We start from the raw sequence: 14140 nt of genomic DNA, 5'->3' as shown, positions 1-14140 counted from the left end.
ACACAGGAAAATGCTACATATCGGACAAATACCAATTAACAGCTTTTACGCGATATTTTGAATCGGGTTTACTGGTTCACCAGTATGTGTTTGACAAGCTAATGTTGGTCCCTACGGAACTTAAATCTCAAATTTCTGACCCTCGCTGTATGCGCCGAACAGAAGAATGCTGTACTTAAGTTTCACCTCTATCAAATCGCGATACAGTGTCTCCATTCTAGACATTTGCAGATATGTAGTGAAAGTAACGATACTTGACTTTTAATCATGACTGGAAACTGCATGGGAATTTAATTGATATAACACCAGTTACGCAGCGCTCGTATGGATTTTCTTGATAGAGAATGGGCAGAAAAATAGATATAATTATAAGTCTTTGAACAGATATAGTTCTCTCACAGTTATTTTCTCAAATCGTTATCCATTGGTACCAATATATTCTTGCCTGTAAACTACGACAAGCTAAAGTGTCTGTTAGAAAAATAAAGAGTTGCTAAGAAAGTATCTATCTCAAACAAAACGTTACTTTTCTCAAGCAGTGCACAATCTAGGTAATTGTTAACAGACCAGGCATCGCTGCGCTATGCAGGAAACATAAGTGTCTGATTTATATTTACACAATCTACATTTAATTTCTACGTTTCAGGTGAAGGCACTAATTCATTTTATTATGTAACTTCTGTTTTCTCCAATCCTCCACAGAGATCTGTGAATTTCTATAGTCTCACTCAAACTTAGCTGCAGTTTAGATTGCGTCATGAATTCCAGCTGTGTAAGATACACGTAACCTTCATTATCCAGACAACGTAGAAAATCAGTAACTAATAGTGGCAGAGTACATATTCCTGTAGAATGGTGCAGCTCTTGGCGTCACATTTAGCGTCAGTCTTCTGGATGTAGAGATTAGTGTACACGGTGTTCGTCTTACCTCGAGACAACTAAATATCTCGATAACAATGCATCACTAGAGAAATATGTTCTAAGTGAAATGTTATTAGTAAAGCAAACATCGGTATGTCCAAAAAATTGGCACCTCCTAACCACCCTTACTCGGTTGGTGGGGTCTACTTTGTATTTTCAATCTGCCCCCCCCCCTTTTTTTATTGTATATTCCGATTGTGTATAGCATATTCCGATTCGACGCCAAATAATACGTACGTTTTACTCAAACCATGCTTTCCCATTCGTGGAAGATGGCGATTTAATCGAGAAATATCAAGTGAGACTGTTTTTGCAATTAAGAATCGCCGTCTGCCACGAATGGGAAACAATGACTTGAGCAAGCAGTACGTATTTTTTCGCGTAGAATCCGAATATGCAATACCTCGCCCACGCAGGTGTTTGGTTAGGAGACGGTCAGTTGAGAACAGATAGATTACTTTTCACCTAGAAAATTGTTTTGGTACGATGCGTCGTTTTCGAGATATTTAGTTGTCTCAAGTTAAAACAGATACCCTATAGCTGTTTGTTGTTCTCTAATACAGCATTTAATGAAGTGTTAGATATATTTTATGTGGTAATTTATACATATGTAAATATTTCAAGTCAGTTTGCTATAGGATGTGACACAATGACGAGTTTTTTGTTTTTCCCCCTCTTGACATCGTGCTGTGTTTTACACTTTGTGGAACAGCAGCATAAAACTTACAGTAGATAGAATCTCGTACAATGCATTGCCTCCATATATAGTTTACTGAAATTGAAAGGCACAACATTCGGTACAGCCACGGGCACCAATGGTATGTTGATTCACTGGATGTTACAAATTAACTGCGTATTTCAGATTAAGCAGTTTATGAACTGCTACTGGAAGAAGGTGAAAGGGAGTTTTTGACAATATACGTGATCTTATCGACATTATATTGAACGCTGAGCGTCGCACCATTGTACGAGAGAGAGAGAGAGAGAGAGAGAGACAGAGAGAAAGAGAGAAAGAGAGAGAGAGAGAGAAAGGGGGGAGGGGGGATGAAGAGGGGGAGAGCGTATAAGGAACTGGTCGGACGAGTGCGCGAAGTCCAAGGCAGCCACAGCTACGCGCACCGTAGCAGGCAGTGCAAATAAATATCTTGCGATTATCTGATGTGCTGGGCAGCATGACAAGCACATTGAAAGCATTTCCGGAACACGACGACATAGGTGATGTGTAGTCGGGCTGGCGTGGTGCCGAGAATGAATTGGCTAGCCGTTACTCTCTGCAGCTACACCGATGTTACGTGCGCTGCAAACGACGGTGCTCTGACCGATCGTAGTCCTCGCCCTCACCTGCTCGTTTCACGAAAAGAACAGATGACTACATCCCTCCCGTATAAACAGTACTGCAATGCGTTAGATACTAATCTCGATGTATGAGTCGTAATTCCTTTACTTTTTCGGTTTATTTATGAGAAATGTTCAAAGAAAGTGACACAATTGGTCTATAGTCAACGTTATACACCGCTCCCCTGCACTGATGCAAATAAAACTATATCATAAATTCTAGTAACATTCTCGAACAGGCTCAATCAGTCGGGCTATAGAAGTATGTTTTTCAGTTTATTCGATCTTCCCTGCCGGCCGCAGTGACCGTGCGGTTCTGGCGCTGCAGTCCGGAACCGCGGGACTGCTACGGTCTCAGGTTCGAATCCTGCCTCGGGCATGGGTGTGTGTGATGTCCTTAGGTTAGTTAGGTTTAAGTAGTTCTGAGTTCTAAGGGACTTAGACCTGAGATGTTGAATCCCATAGTGCTCAGAGCCATTTGAACCATTCGATCTCACCATTTGCCACTTAAGCAAAATACCGAGATGTCGGTACCAAAACACTAGTCCGTTTGCAGTTCTACATGAGGTTCCTTTCTATCTGCACTCGATTCGATGGTCCAAAAAATAAAAAAAGTATTAAAAATATTTTTCGCTCGTTTTGAAAAAAATGCGTATGTACTTATGCAAATACATCTGTAGACTATCTACATTCGCAAATCAATATCAAGTGCAAAGCAGAGGTTTTTACCATTGTACCAGGTATTAGGGATTGTACCATTCCACTCAAAAATGTACCGTGAAAGGAATGATAGCTTAAATGCCTGTGTTCGCCTTCTACACTGACGAGTCGCATTAATGTGACCACCGGTTAACAGCCTGAATTATCACTTTTCACAGCGCGGACCGTTCTGCGATGTGGAGGATGAGAGCCAGTCAGGTTCTGGAAGGTACCGGTACGGATGTCGAGCCATGTCCACCCCAGTTCCGTGGCAAGCTGACCTAGATTCATCGGTTGAAGATCCATGGTCCGAACATCCCGATCGAGGTGGTACCAAAGATTTCTGATTACGTTTTAATTGAGCAATCTGGTGGCTAGGGGTGTACGGTGAACTCATCCTGATGCTCTCCGAACTACGCACGTATACTGCGAGCTGTGTGAAACGTTGCATTGTTCTGCAGGTAGACTCCATCATGCCGAGGAGAAAACAAACTGTATGTAGGGGTGGACGTGGTACCAAGGACGCATACTCGTGTTGATTCACTGTGCCCTCCAGAATGACGAGTTCATCCACGGGATGCCACGAACGCATTCCCCAGACCGCAGCGCTCCCTCCTCACGCGTGGACCTTTCCGACGATAGTTGCAGGGCGTTTGCTTTCAGTCCGACGGAGCTTAAAACGCGATTAATTTGCAAAAGTCCTATGTCGCCACTCAATGTACGTCCATTTGCAGTATTTCCGTGCAAATTCCAGCCTTCGTCGTCGGTGAGCAGCAGTTCAAATGGCTCTGAGCACTATGGGACTCAACAGCTGTGGTCATAAGTCCCCTAGAACTTAGAACTACTTAAACCTAACTAACCTAAGGACATCACACACATCCATGCCCGAGGCAGGATTCGAACCTGCGACCGTAGCGGTCGTGCGGTTCCATGAGCAACAGTCAGCATGGGTGAGTGAACCAGGTGCCTGCTGCAGATGCCCATACGCAGCAACGTTCGCTGTACGGTCCTTCAGGAGACACTGTTGATAGCCCCTTCATTCACTTCGGCGGTCAGTTGCTCAACAGTTGCACGTCTGTTTGCTCGAATACATCTCCACAGCCGTCGTTCACACCTTTCATTTACAGTCCATAGTGCACCACAGTTGCCAAGGCGTCGGTTTTGAGCAGCACCGTTTTGCCATGCTCGTTACACTTTAACCACTGCAGCACGAAATCAGATTACTGACTTTGCCGTTTCGGATATGATTCCACTTTTGGCCCGCAATCCAATGATCATTCCCTTCTATAAGTGAAGTAAATCGCTCTGTTTGCGCAGTACAACAACGACTGCACCGTTCCCCCCCCCCCCCTCTCTCTCTCCTCCGCGGCCCCACCCCAACAGGCATTGTATTCCCTCCAATGCTGATGCTACCACCTGCCGTCTGTGAGTGGTTATAGCACGATGATGTCTAACACAGGAGGTGGCCACATCAATATCACTGGACCGTATAATGTGTCTAATATATTCACTGCGATGCCTATGGGAATAACAGGCGGAGTGTTGTAGGCTTTCCTAGAATCCTCACTTAGAGCTGGTTTGTGGAACTTCCATGGTATAGTTGGTGTCTCATCTTAAAGCTGCTGCCAGTTGAGCTTGTTCAGCATCTCCGTGACGCCTCTCGTACATCAAACAAACCTGTGATCATTCGTCCCGCCCTTCTCTGTATCCGTTCTATGTCACCTGTTATTCCCATTTCGTATTATTCCAAAAATTTGAGCGAAAGACTAGGGTTGGCACATGAGTATCTTGTTAGCAATTCTTTGCATCTGAATAAACAGCGTCAATTTGAGTAAAGCGTTTTCGGTCCTAGGTCGCGCAGTTATAAAGCATCAAAACAAAGCTACTGTCGAAATTTCGGTCATTTTCGGAACGGTCCCCTTCAGGACAAACAATCTGGTCTAGCTGGTCGAAAGTCCGTTTGTACATTTGTTTTCGTGTTTTATAATGACGTGGCCTAACACTGGCAATGCTTTAATTCAAACTGACTCTTCAGTCGCGAACGCCTACGAACTTCATAAAATCCTTTGTAGACTGATCCCATTTTCCCAGTTCTCACCAATGAACTGCAGTCTGCTACATGCTTTACAAACGACTGAGTCTTTGTGATCATACAATTGTTTCCGAATGTTGCATTACAAAGGAAAATCCAGATAGAGTGCCCCAGTTTAATCCTCGCACCATTGCAAAAGTGTGTGATGCATATATTACTGTCACTGGCATTGAGAAACAGCTGAATTGGCAAAAAATGAACAAAGCTCCAGAGCATAATGGAGTCCTTATCAGATACTATACCTAATTCCCAGTTGAATTAGCTCTTTTTTTATTCATAATATATCGTACTACAGATCGCTAGAATAAATAATTCTGTGGCCAAGGCTTGGAAGGAGGCACATAACACACACGTTTACAAGAATGATAGCAGAAGGGATATACTAAATTATCGTCCGGTATCAACGCTTGTCTTTTGTAGAATACTAAAACATGTTCTGAACCCGAATATAATGCGACACTTCGAACTGAATGATCTCCTTGGTGTCGACCAGCATGCATTCCGGGAACATCGGTCATGTTAATCCCAGCTCGCACTTTTCTCAGATTATATACTGAAATACATAAATCATAGGAATATTAAAATAAATTTCTTGCGCAATTGCAGAATTTCGTGAAAGGAAGTACACTGCTTGTAGTCATGCATGGAGAGTCGACAACAGGGTAGAAGTACCTTCAGGTGGGCACCAGAGAAGTGTGTTAGGATCTTCGCCGTCCATGTTGTAGATTAATGACCAGGTAGATAGTATTCATAGTAGCCTTAGAAGCTTCGTAGATAACGAAGTGCGGTTGAAACAAGAACTACATATATATTCAATGAAATCTTGATAAGATTTCAAAGTGGCGGTGCTTTAAAAATTTAAGAATGTAAAATTGGGCGTTTCACAAAACGAAAATCTCAGTATCCCCTTAATGAGTCACAATACAGTGAGTCGGCTGATACATATACCTAAGTCTAACGCTTTTATATGGTACAATCATCACGGAACTGTATTAGAAAATTGTCTTGAAGACAAGTTTCTATTTACATGTACACGTGAAAGTATGCAAGTGTAACAGCAGCAGAACAAAGTAAATACGAACTTTATACGTCGTGTAGCCTAAAGCATACATAGCGGTGTGGACGGACACCGCCCCTTCGCGGTGGCTAAATAAAGCGAGCCGGCGTAAAACACAGTTTACTTGTGCGCTCGTTTCGCGTACATCCGGTGCCCTGGAGCCTCAGTTTTAAACGCGGAGGGAAGCGCTGTCGGCTCAGCCGGACAAAGGACGGAGTTCTGGCGCTGGTAGGAAATTCTGGGATGGCAGCAGCTGCGCCGTGGCCACCTCTATATCTAGGGTACAACCTAGCCCGCCAACCAAGTGCGAGCGGCAGGCCGATCCAGTGTCCAGCGAGACTTCCTCAAGATACTGGAAGAAACGACAGGACGCTTGATCGGAACACTGAAGATCTGAAGATTGACAGAAATATATATATATATATATATATATATATATATATATATATATATATATATATATATAGTGGCAATGGTAACCATTTTTCCCGAGTAAGTGTATATAAGAGACTCACTGGATTCAAGAAATGTCAAGTAGCCAGTACACGTGAAAGAAACATTAAAACAAAAATAATTTAAGAATGTAAAGGTATAAAATTCACAATAGAACCCACAAAACGAATATCCTAAGAATCCTTTAAATTAAATTATTATTAGTGTTGCCGAATGTGACTGGAAGCAGACGTGTGTACTGGTGCAGAGTCCTAATTCCGGAATGCTGTTGCTGTAATCTGCAATATATTAAAGATTATAATATTCAGCCATGTAAGCTAGCTTTGCAGAAAGTGGGATGTAGCATTTAGGGAACATTTTCAGTTTTGATTTTTATTTGATTTGCATTCTTTGACTATTATGATACTGTTGTTTTATCTGATAAACTCGCAAACTCATATAAATATATCACTCATTACCCCCCCCCCCCCATGAACCATGGACCTTGTCGTTGGTGGGGAGGCTTGCGTGCCTCAGAGATACAGATAGCCGTACCGTAGGTGCAACCACAATGGAGGGGTATCTGTTGAGAGGCCAGACAAACGTGTGGTTCCTGAAGAGAGGCAGCAGCCTTTTCAGTCGTTGCAAGGGCAACAGTCTGGATGACTGACTGATCTGGCCTTGTAACAATAACCAAAACGGCCTTGCTGTGCTGGTACTGCGAACGGCTGAAAGCAAGGGGAAATTACAGCCGTAATTTTTCCCGAGGGCATGCAGCTTTACTGTATGATTAAATGATGATGGCGTCCTCTTGGGTAAAATATTCCAGAGGTAAAATAGTCCTCCATTCGGATCTCCGGGCGGGGACTACTCAAGAGGATGTCGTTATCTGGAGAAAGAAAACTGGCGTTCTACGAATCGGAGCGTGGAATGTCAGATCCCTTAATCGGGCAGGTAGGTTAGAAAATTTAAAAAGGGAAATGGATAGGTTGAAGTTAGATATAGTGGGAATTAGTGAAGTTCGGTGGCAGGAGGAACAAGACTTCTGGTCAGGTGACTACAGCGTTATAAACACAAAATCAAATAGGGGTAATGCAGGAGTAGGTTTAATAATGAATAGGAAAATAGGAATGCGGGTAAGCTACTACAAACAGCATAGTGAACGCATTATTGTGACCAAGATAGATACGAATCCCACACCTACTACAGTAGTACAAGTTTATATGCCAACTAGCTCTGCAGATGACGAAAAAATTGAAGAAATGTATGATGAAATAAAAGAAATTATTCAGATAGTGAAGGGAGACGAAAATTTAATAGTCATGGGTGACTGGAATTCGAGTGTAGGAAAAGGGAGAGAAGGAAACATAGTAGGTGAATATGGATTGGGGCAAAGAAATGAAAGAGGAAGCCGCCTGGTAGAATTTTGCACAGAGCACAACATAATCATAGCTAACACTTTGTTTAAGAATCATGATAGAAGGTTGTATACATGGAAGAACCCTGGAGATACTAAAAGGTATCAGATAGATTATATAATGGTAAGACAGAGATTTAGCAACCAGGTTTTAAATTGTAAGACATTTCCAGGGGCAGATGTGGACTCTGACCACAATCTATTGGTTATGACCTGCAGATTGAAACTGAAGAAACTGCAAAAAGGTGGGAATTTAAGGAGATGGGACCTGGATAAACTGAAAGAACCAGAGGTTGTACAGAGTTTCAGGGAGAGCATAAGGGAACAATTGACAGGAATGGGGGAAAGAAATACAGTAGAAGAAGAATGGGTAGCTTTGAGGGATGAAGTAGTGAAGGCAGCAGAGGATAAAGTAGGTAAAAAGACGAGGGCTAGTAGAAATCCTTGCGTAAAAGAAGAAATATTGAATTTAATTGATGAAAGGAGAAAATATAAAAATGCTGTAAATGAAGCAGGCAAAAAGGAATACAAACGTCTCAAAAATGAGATCGACAGGAAGTGCAAAATGGCTAAGCAGGGATGGCTAGAGGACAAATGTAAGGATGTAGAGGCTTATCTCACTAGGGGTAAGATAGATACTGCCTACAGGAAAATTAAAGAGACCTTTGGAGATAAGAGAACCACTTGTATGAATATCAAGAGCTCAGATTGTAACCCAGTTCTAAGCAAAGAAGGAAAAGCAGAAAGGTGGAAGGAACATATAGAGGGTCTACACAAGGGCGATGTACATGAGGACAATATTATGGAAATGGAAGAGGATGTAGATGAAGTTGAAATGGGAGATACGATACTGCGTGACGAGTTTGACAGAGCACTGAAAGACCTGAGTCGAAACAAGGCCCCCGGAGTAGACAACATTCCATTGCAACTACTGACGGCCTTGGGAGAGCCAGTCCTGACAAAACTCTACCATCCGGTGAGCAAGATGTATGAAATAGGCGAAATACCCTCAGACTTCAAGAAGAATATAATAATTCCAATACCAAAGAAAGCAGGTGTTGACAGATGTGAAAATTACCGAACTGTCAGTTTAATAAGTCACAGCTGCAAAATACTAACACGAATTCTTTACAGACGAATGGAAAAACTAGAAGAAGCCAACCTCGGGGAAGATCAGTTTGGATTCCGTAGAAACACTGGAACACGTGAGGCAATACTGACCTTACGACTTATCTTAGAAGAAAGATTAAGGAAAGGCAAACCTACGTTTCTAGCATTTGTAGAATTAGAGAAAGCTTTTGACAATGTTGACTGGAATACTCTCTTTCAAATTCTAAAGGTGGCAGGGGTAAAATACAGGGAGCGACAGGCTATTTACAATTTGTACAGAAACCAGATGGCAGTTATAAGAGTGGAGGGACATGAAAGGGAAGCAGTGGTTGGGAAGGGAGTAAGACAGGGTTGTAGCCTCTCCCCGATGTTGTTCAATCTGTATATTGAGCAAGCAGTAAAGGAAACAAAAGAAAAATTCGGAGTAGGTATTCCATGGAGGAGAAATAAAAACTTTGAGGTTCGCCGATGACATTGTAATTCTGTCAGAGACAGCAAAGGACTTGGAAGAGCAGTTGAATGGAATGCACAGTGTCTTGAAAGGAGGATATAAGATGAACATCAACAAAAGCAAAACGAGGATAATGGAATGTAGTCGAACTAAGTCGGGTGATGCTGAGGGAATTAGATTAGGAAATGAGACACTTAAAGTAGTAAAGGAGTTTTGCTATTTGGGGAGCAAAATAACTGATGATGATCGAAGTAGAGAGGATATAAAAGGTAGACTGGCAATGGCTAGGAAAGCGTTTCTGAAGAAGAGAAATTTGTTAACATCGAGTATAGATTTAAGTGTTAGGAAGTCATTTCTGAAAGTATTTGTATGGAGTCTAGCCATGTATGGAAGTGAAACATGGACGATAAATAGTTTGGACAAGAAGAGAATAGAAGCTTTCGAAATGTGGTGCTACAGAAGAATGCTGAAGATTAGATGGGTAGATCACATAACTAATGAGGAAGTACTGAATAGGATTGGGGAGAATAGAAGTTTGTGGCACAACTTGACAAGAAGACGGGATCGGTTGGTAGTACATGTTCTGTGGCATTAAGGGATCATCAATTTAGTATTGGAGGGCAGCGTGGAGGGTAAAAATCGTAGAGGGAGACCAAGAGATGAATACACTAAGCAGATTCAGAAGGATGTAGGTTGCAGTAGGTACTGGGAGATGAAGAAGCTTGCACAGGATAGAGTAGCATGGAGAGCTGCATCAAACCAGTCTCAGGACTGAAGACCACAACAACAACAACATCCCTTCTCATTCTTAAGTGCTGAATATAAATTTTGTTTAATGAACTAAGTTCCATGAAAGTTTTCTCGAAGAGATAACTTTGTACACTTACGATTTATTTCCAAATATCAACTATTTATTAATAGCAATGTCCTTTGATGTAGGTATACTAATATTTGGTGTGAAATGGCATATAGATATAACCCTATGGACGTTATTGTTGGCAATGGAATTGCAAGTTTCCGTCTTATACCGATAGCGGTTGCGCGGGTTGTGGTGGACCCAATGGTGCGCGCCCGCTGAGTCACACCTCCAACAGCTGTGGACTATGAGTGCCCTCTGCACGATATACGATGGTTGGCGGCAGCACACAGGCTCTCTTGCGCTTCGAATCATCACTACGACACCATCGTTCGTACCATTTATAGGGTGCCTCATTCTCCTTGAAATTGTAATAACTGTTTCTTGCTGCGTTATTTGTAATGAGTCTTCGTTCGCTTGGAAAAACTCAAGTTAATTAAATCTTCTGTTTGACGTGATAACTTGTTCGCTAATCATTTCCTCTCCCGTCCAGGCTTCCCACGACGACAGCTGCCGCACCAATCAGTGGCTCACCTGTCGTTGCTGTTGTGTAGGAGCTCATTATTCTACACATAGTATGCGAAAGAACTTGCCCCCCTTCTAACAGCCGTGTACAGCAAGTCTCTAGAGGAACGGAAGGTTCCAAATGATTGGAAAAGAGCACAGGTAGTCCCAGTCTTCAAGAAGGGTCGTCGAGCAGATGCGCAAAACTATAGAGGTCGATCTGTTGTAGAATTTTAGAACGTGTTTTTTGCTCGAGTGTCATGTCGTTTTTGGAAACCCAGAATCTACTATGTAGGAATCAACATGGATTCCGGAAACAGCGATCGTGTGAGACCCAACTCGCTTTATTTGTTCATGAGAATATTAGATACAGGCTCCCAGGTAGATGCTATTTTTCTTGACTTCCGGAAGGCGTTCGATACAGTTCCGCACTGTCGCCTGATAAACAAAGTAAGAGCCTACGGAATATCAGACCAGCTGTGTGGCTGGATTGAAGAGTTTTTAGCAAACAGAACACAGCATGTTGTTATCAATGGAGAGACGTCTACAGACGTTAAAGTAACCTCTGGCGTGCCACAGGGGAGTGTTATGGGACCATTGATTTTCACAATATATATAAATGACCTAGTAGATAGTGTCGGAGGTTCTATGCGGCTTTTCTCGGATGATGCTGTAGTATACAGAGAAGTTGCAGCATTAGAAAATTGTAGCGAATTGCAGGAAGATCTGCAGCGGATAGGCACTTGGTGCAGGGAGTGGCAACTGACCCTTAACATAGACAAATGTAATGTATTGCGAATACATAGAAAGAGGGATCCTTTATTGTATCATTGTATGATAGCAGAACAAACACTGGTAGCAGTTACTTCTGTAAAATATCTGGGAGTATGCGTGCGGAACGATTTGAAGTGGAATGATCATATAAAATTAATTGTTGGTAAGGCGGGTACCAGGTTGAGACTCATTGGGAGAGTCCTTAGAAAATGTAGTCCATCAACAAAGGAGGTGGCTTACAAAACACTCGTTCGACCTATACTTGAGTATTGCTCATCAGTGTGGGATCCGTACCAGATCGGGTTGACGGAGGAGATAGAGAAAATCCAAAGAAGAGCGGTGCGTTTCTTCACAGGGTTATTTGGTAACCGTGATAGCGTAACGGAGATGTTTAACAAACTCAAATGGCAGACTCTGCAAGAGAGGCGCTCTGCATCGCGGTGTAGCTTGCTCGCCAGGTTTCGAGAGGGTGCGTTTCTGGGTGATGTATCGAATATATTGCTTCCCCCTAGTTATACCTCCTGAGGAGATCACGAATGTAAAATTAGAGAGATTAGAGCGCGCACGGAGGCTTTCAGACAGTCGTTCTTCCCGCGAACCATACGCGACTGGAACAGGAAAGGGAGGTAATGACAGTGGCACGTAAAGTGCCCTCCGCCACACACCGTTGGGTGGCTTGCGGAGTATAAATGTAGATGTAGATGTAGATGTACACAACATTGATATCTCCTAAGTAATACAAATTTGAAGTGAAATTAGTCTTCAGATTATTTGACATTAAGACACAATATCCTACTTGCTATTCAAAGGTTTTAAAAGAAAAAGATTTTGGACTCGTATTGTGGCCCGCAGTATTCGACAGTTAACTGCATGTTAAGTTGGGCAATATCTTGCACTGCACATGGCAAGATTAATTAAATGATGACAAAGCAGCCTCATTTATTTCTGGGCAAAGCTGTTCATCTGCTGCCACACAGGTAAACCAAAGAGATTATTTGGGACAGAATCAAATATTGTGTTTCGTACTTGCGGAACAGTGATTATCACGCACATTACTCTCACATTCTGATGTTACGTGGTTCAGTAGTTGTTCAAATGGCTCTGAGCACTATGGGACTTAACATCTATGGTCATCAGTCCCCTAGAACTTAGAACTACTTAAACCTAACTAACCTAAGGACAGCACACAACACCCAGCCATCACGAGGCAGAGAAAATCCCTGACCCCGCCGGGAATCAAACCCGGGAACCCGGGCGTGGGAAGCGAGAACGCTACCGCACGACCACGAGATGCGGGCTTCAGTGGTTGTGTATTACTTTTTAAGTATAAGTGTAAGCATTGAGATTAGTGCAAAGTTTACACAGCAATATAGTTATTACATGTGATAGGTCAGACGCATATTGTCCATGAGGACTGCATACAGAGCATGTTATAATAGGAGCTTGAAACACAGAAGCTTCATATGCAACGCAAATAACGTTACATACAGCCACGAGTGAGCATAAAATTACATTACCTTCATTCAAATTGCAGTCTAAAGGTTTTACTGAGATGTAATTCTAATAACTTTTTCTGAAAGAAAGTACGCTTAGATACTTACAAATCAAAAAACTGAACCGGAGTATCAACAAAGAAAACTGGCACTGAATATTAGCCTTTTTTAGAAAACTTACAAGGTAAAGAAGAGTAGGAGTAGGCACGTGGTTAAAAGCACGCAGCATAATTTCAGTGATTAAGTGTTATGTTAAGTTTTAATGTGTCTGCAACAGGAATTGGAGAAACCACACTGCCTTAGGTCTGTTCGCCTTCGTTTCGAATTCACAAGTTTTGGAACTTAAAATCTCAGACTGCAAAGTGCACTGTATGAAAATATTATCTCCCGTACGAAAGTAAAGTAACAACGCCACAGTGGACAAACCGAACATTGCGACGGCAGACCTGAAGATGATCTGCTGCGCAGATGGAAACCGGTAGTCGGTAATGAAATGCATATCACAAAAAATCCGCTAAGTGAATACTCTTATTCCCTCTTACCCTTCTGAATCCGTTCGGTGCAGGGATAGAAAAATGTGTCGGAACACAACAAAAACAAAATTTACAGCTGTTACTGTCGACGACTAGACACACGACACAGGAGGTAGTAAGAAATTTGAATCAATATGCGTAAGAATCGGAACTGATGGACTAGAGAGTTGCGTAAATCACTTAGGTCTCTCAGGGTATTTAACTATGAGTGTACCAGCGTCCACTATGTATGTACTTAATGACGTGTGGCATACTTAATGACGTGACGTGGAGCAACATTACCTGTAGTTAAGTGTCGTAGCCTGATACTATAGACAGGTCAGTGGCACGAAACACGTGACGTGTAGAACGTAAGCTCGACGCCAAATCGATAGCCGAAAATACAGCAGAGAACGACGGTAGCGACAAGAAATAACTTGAGCTCGAATCAATTGTTTTTGAAAGTCGGCGTAACTTTCACCTAATA

General features: G+C 42.3%; 1 protein-coding gene across 1 annotated transcript in view; it reads right to left on the bottom strand.

The window, feature by feature from the left end:
• LOC126188497 (nephrin-like) overlaps window positions 1–14140 on the bottom strand; it is a 758389-nt gene that overhangs the window by 729576 nt on the left and 14673 nt on the right. The window lies entirely within an intron of this gene.

Source organism: Schistocerca cancellata, chromosome 5 (assembly GCF_023864275.1).
Source record: "Schistocerca cancellata isolate TAMUIC-IGC-003103 chromosome 5, iqSchCanc2.1, whole genome shotgun sequence".
NCBI classification, from domain to species: domain Eukaryota; kingdom Metazoa; phylum Arthropoda; class Insecta; order Orthoptera; family Acrididae; genus Schistocerca; species Schistocerca cancellata.
The sequence above is the reverse complement of the archived record's forward strand: the minus strand, read 5'-3'. Positions and strand labels throughout refer to the sequence as shown.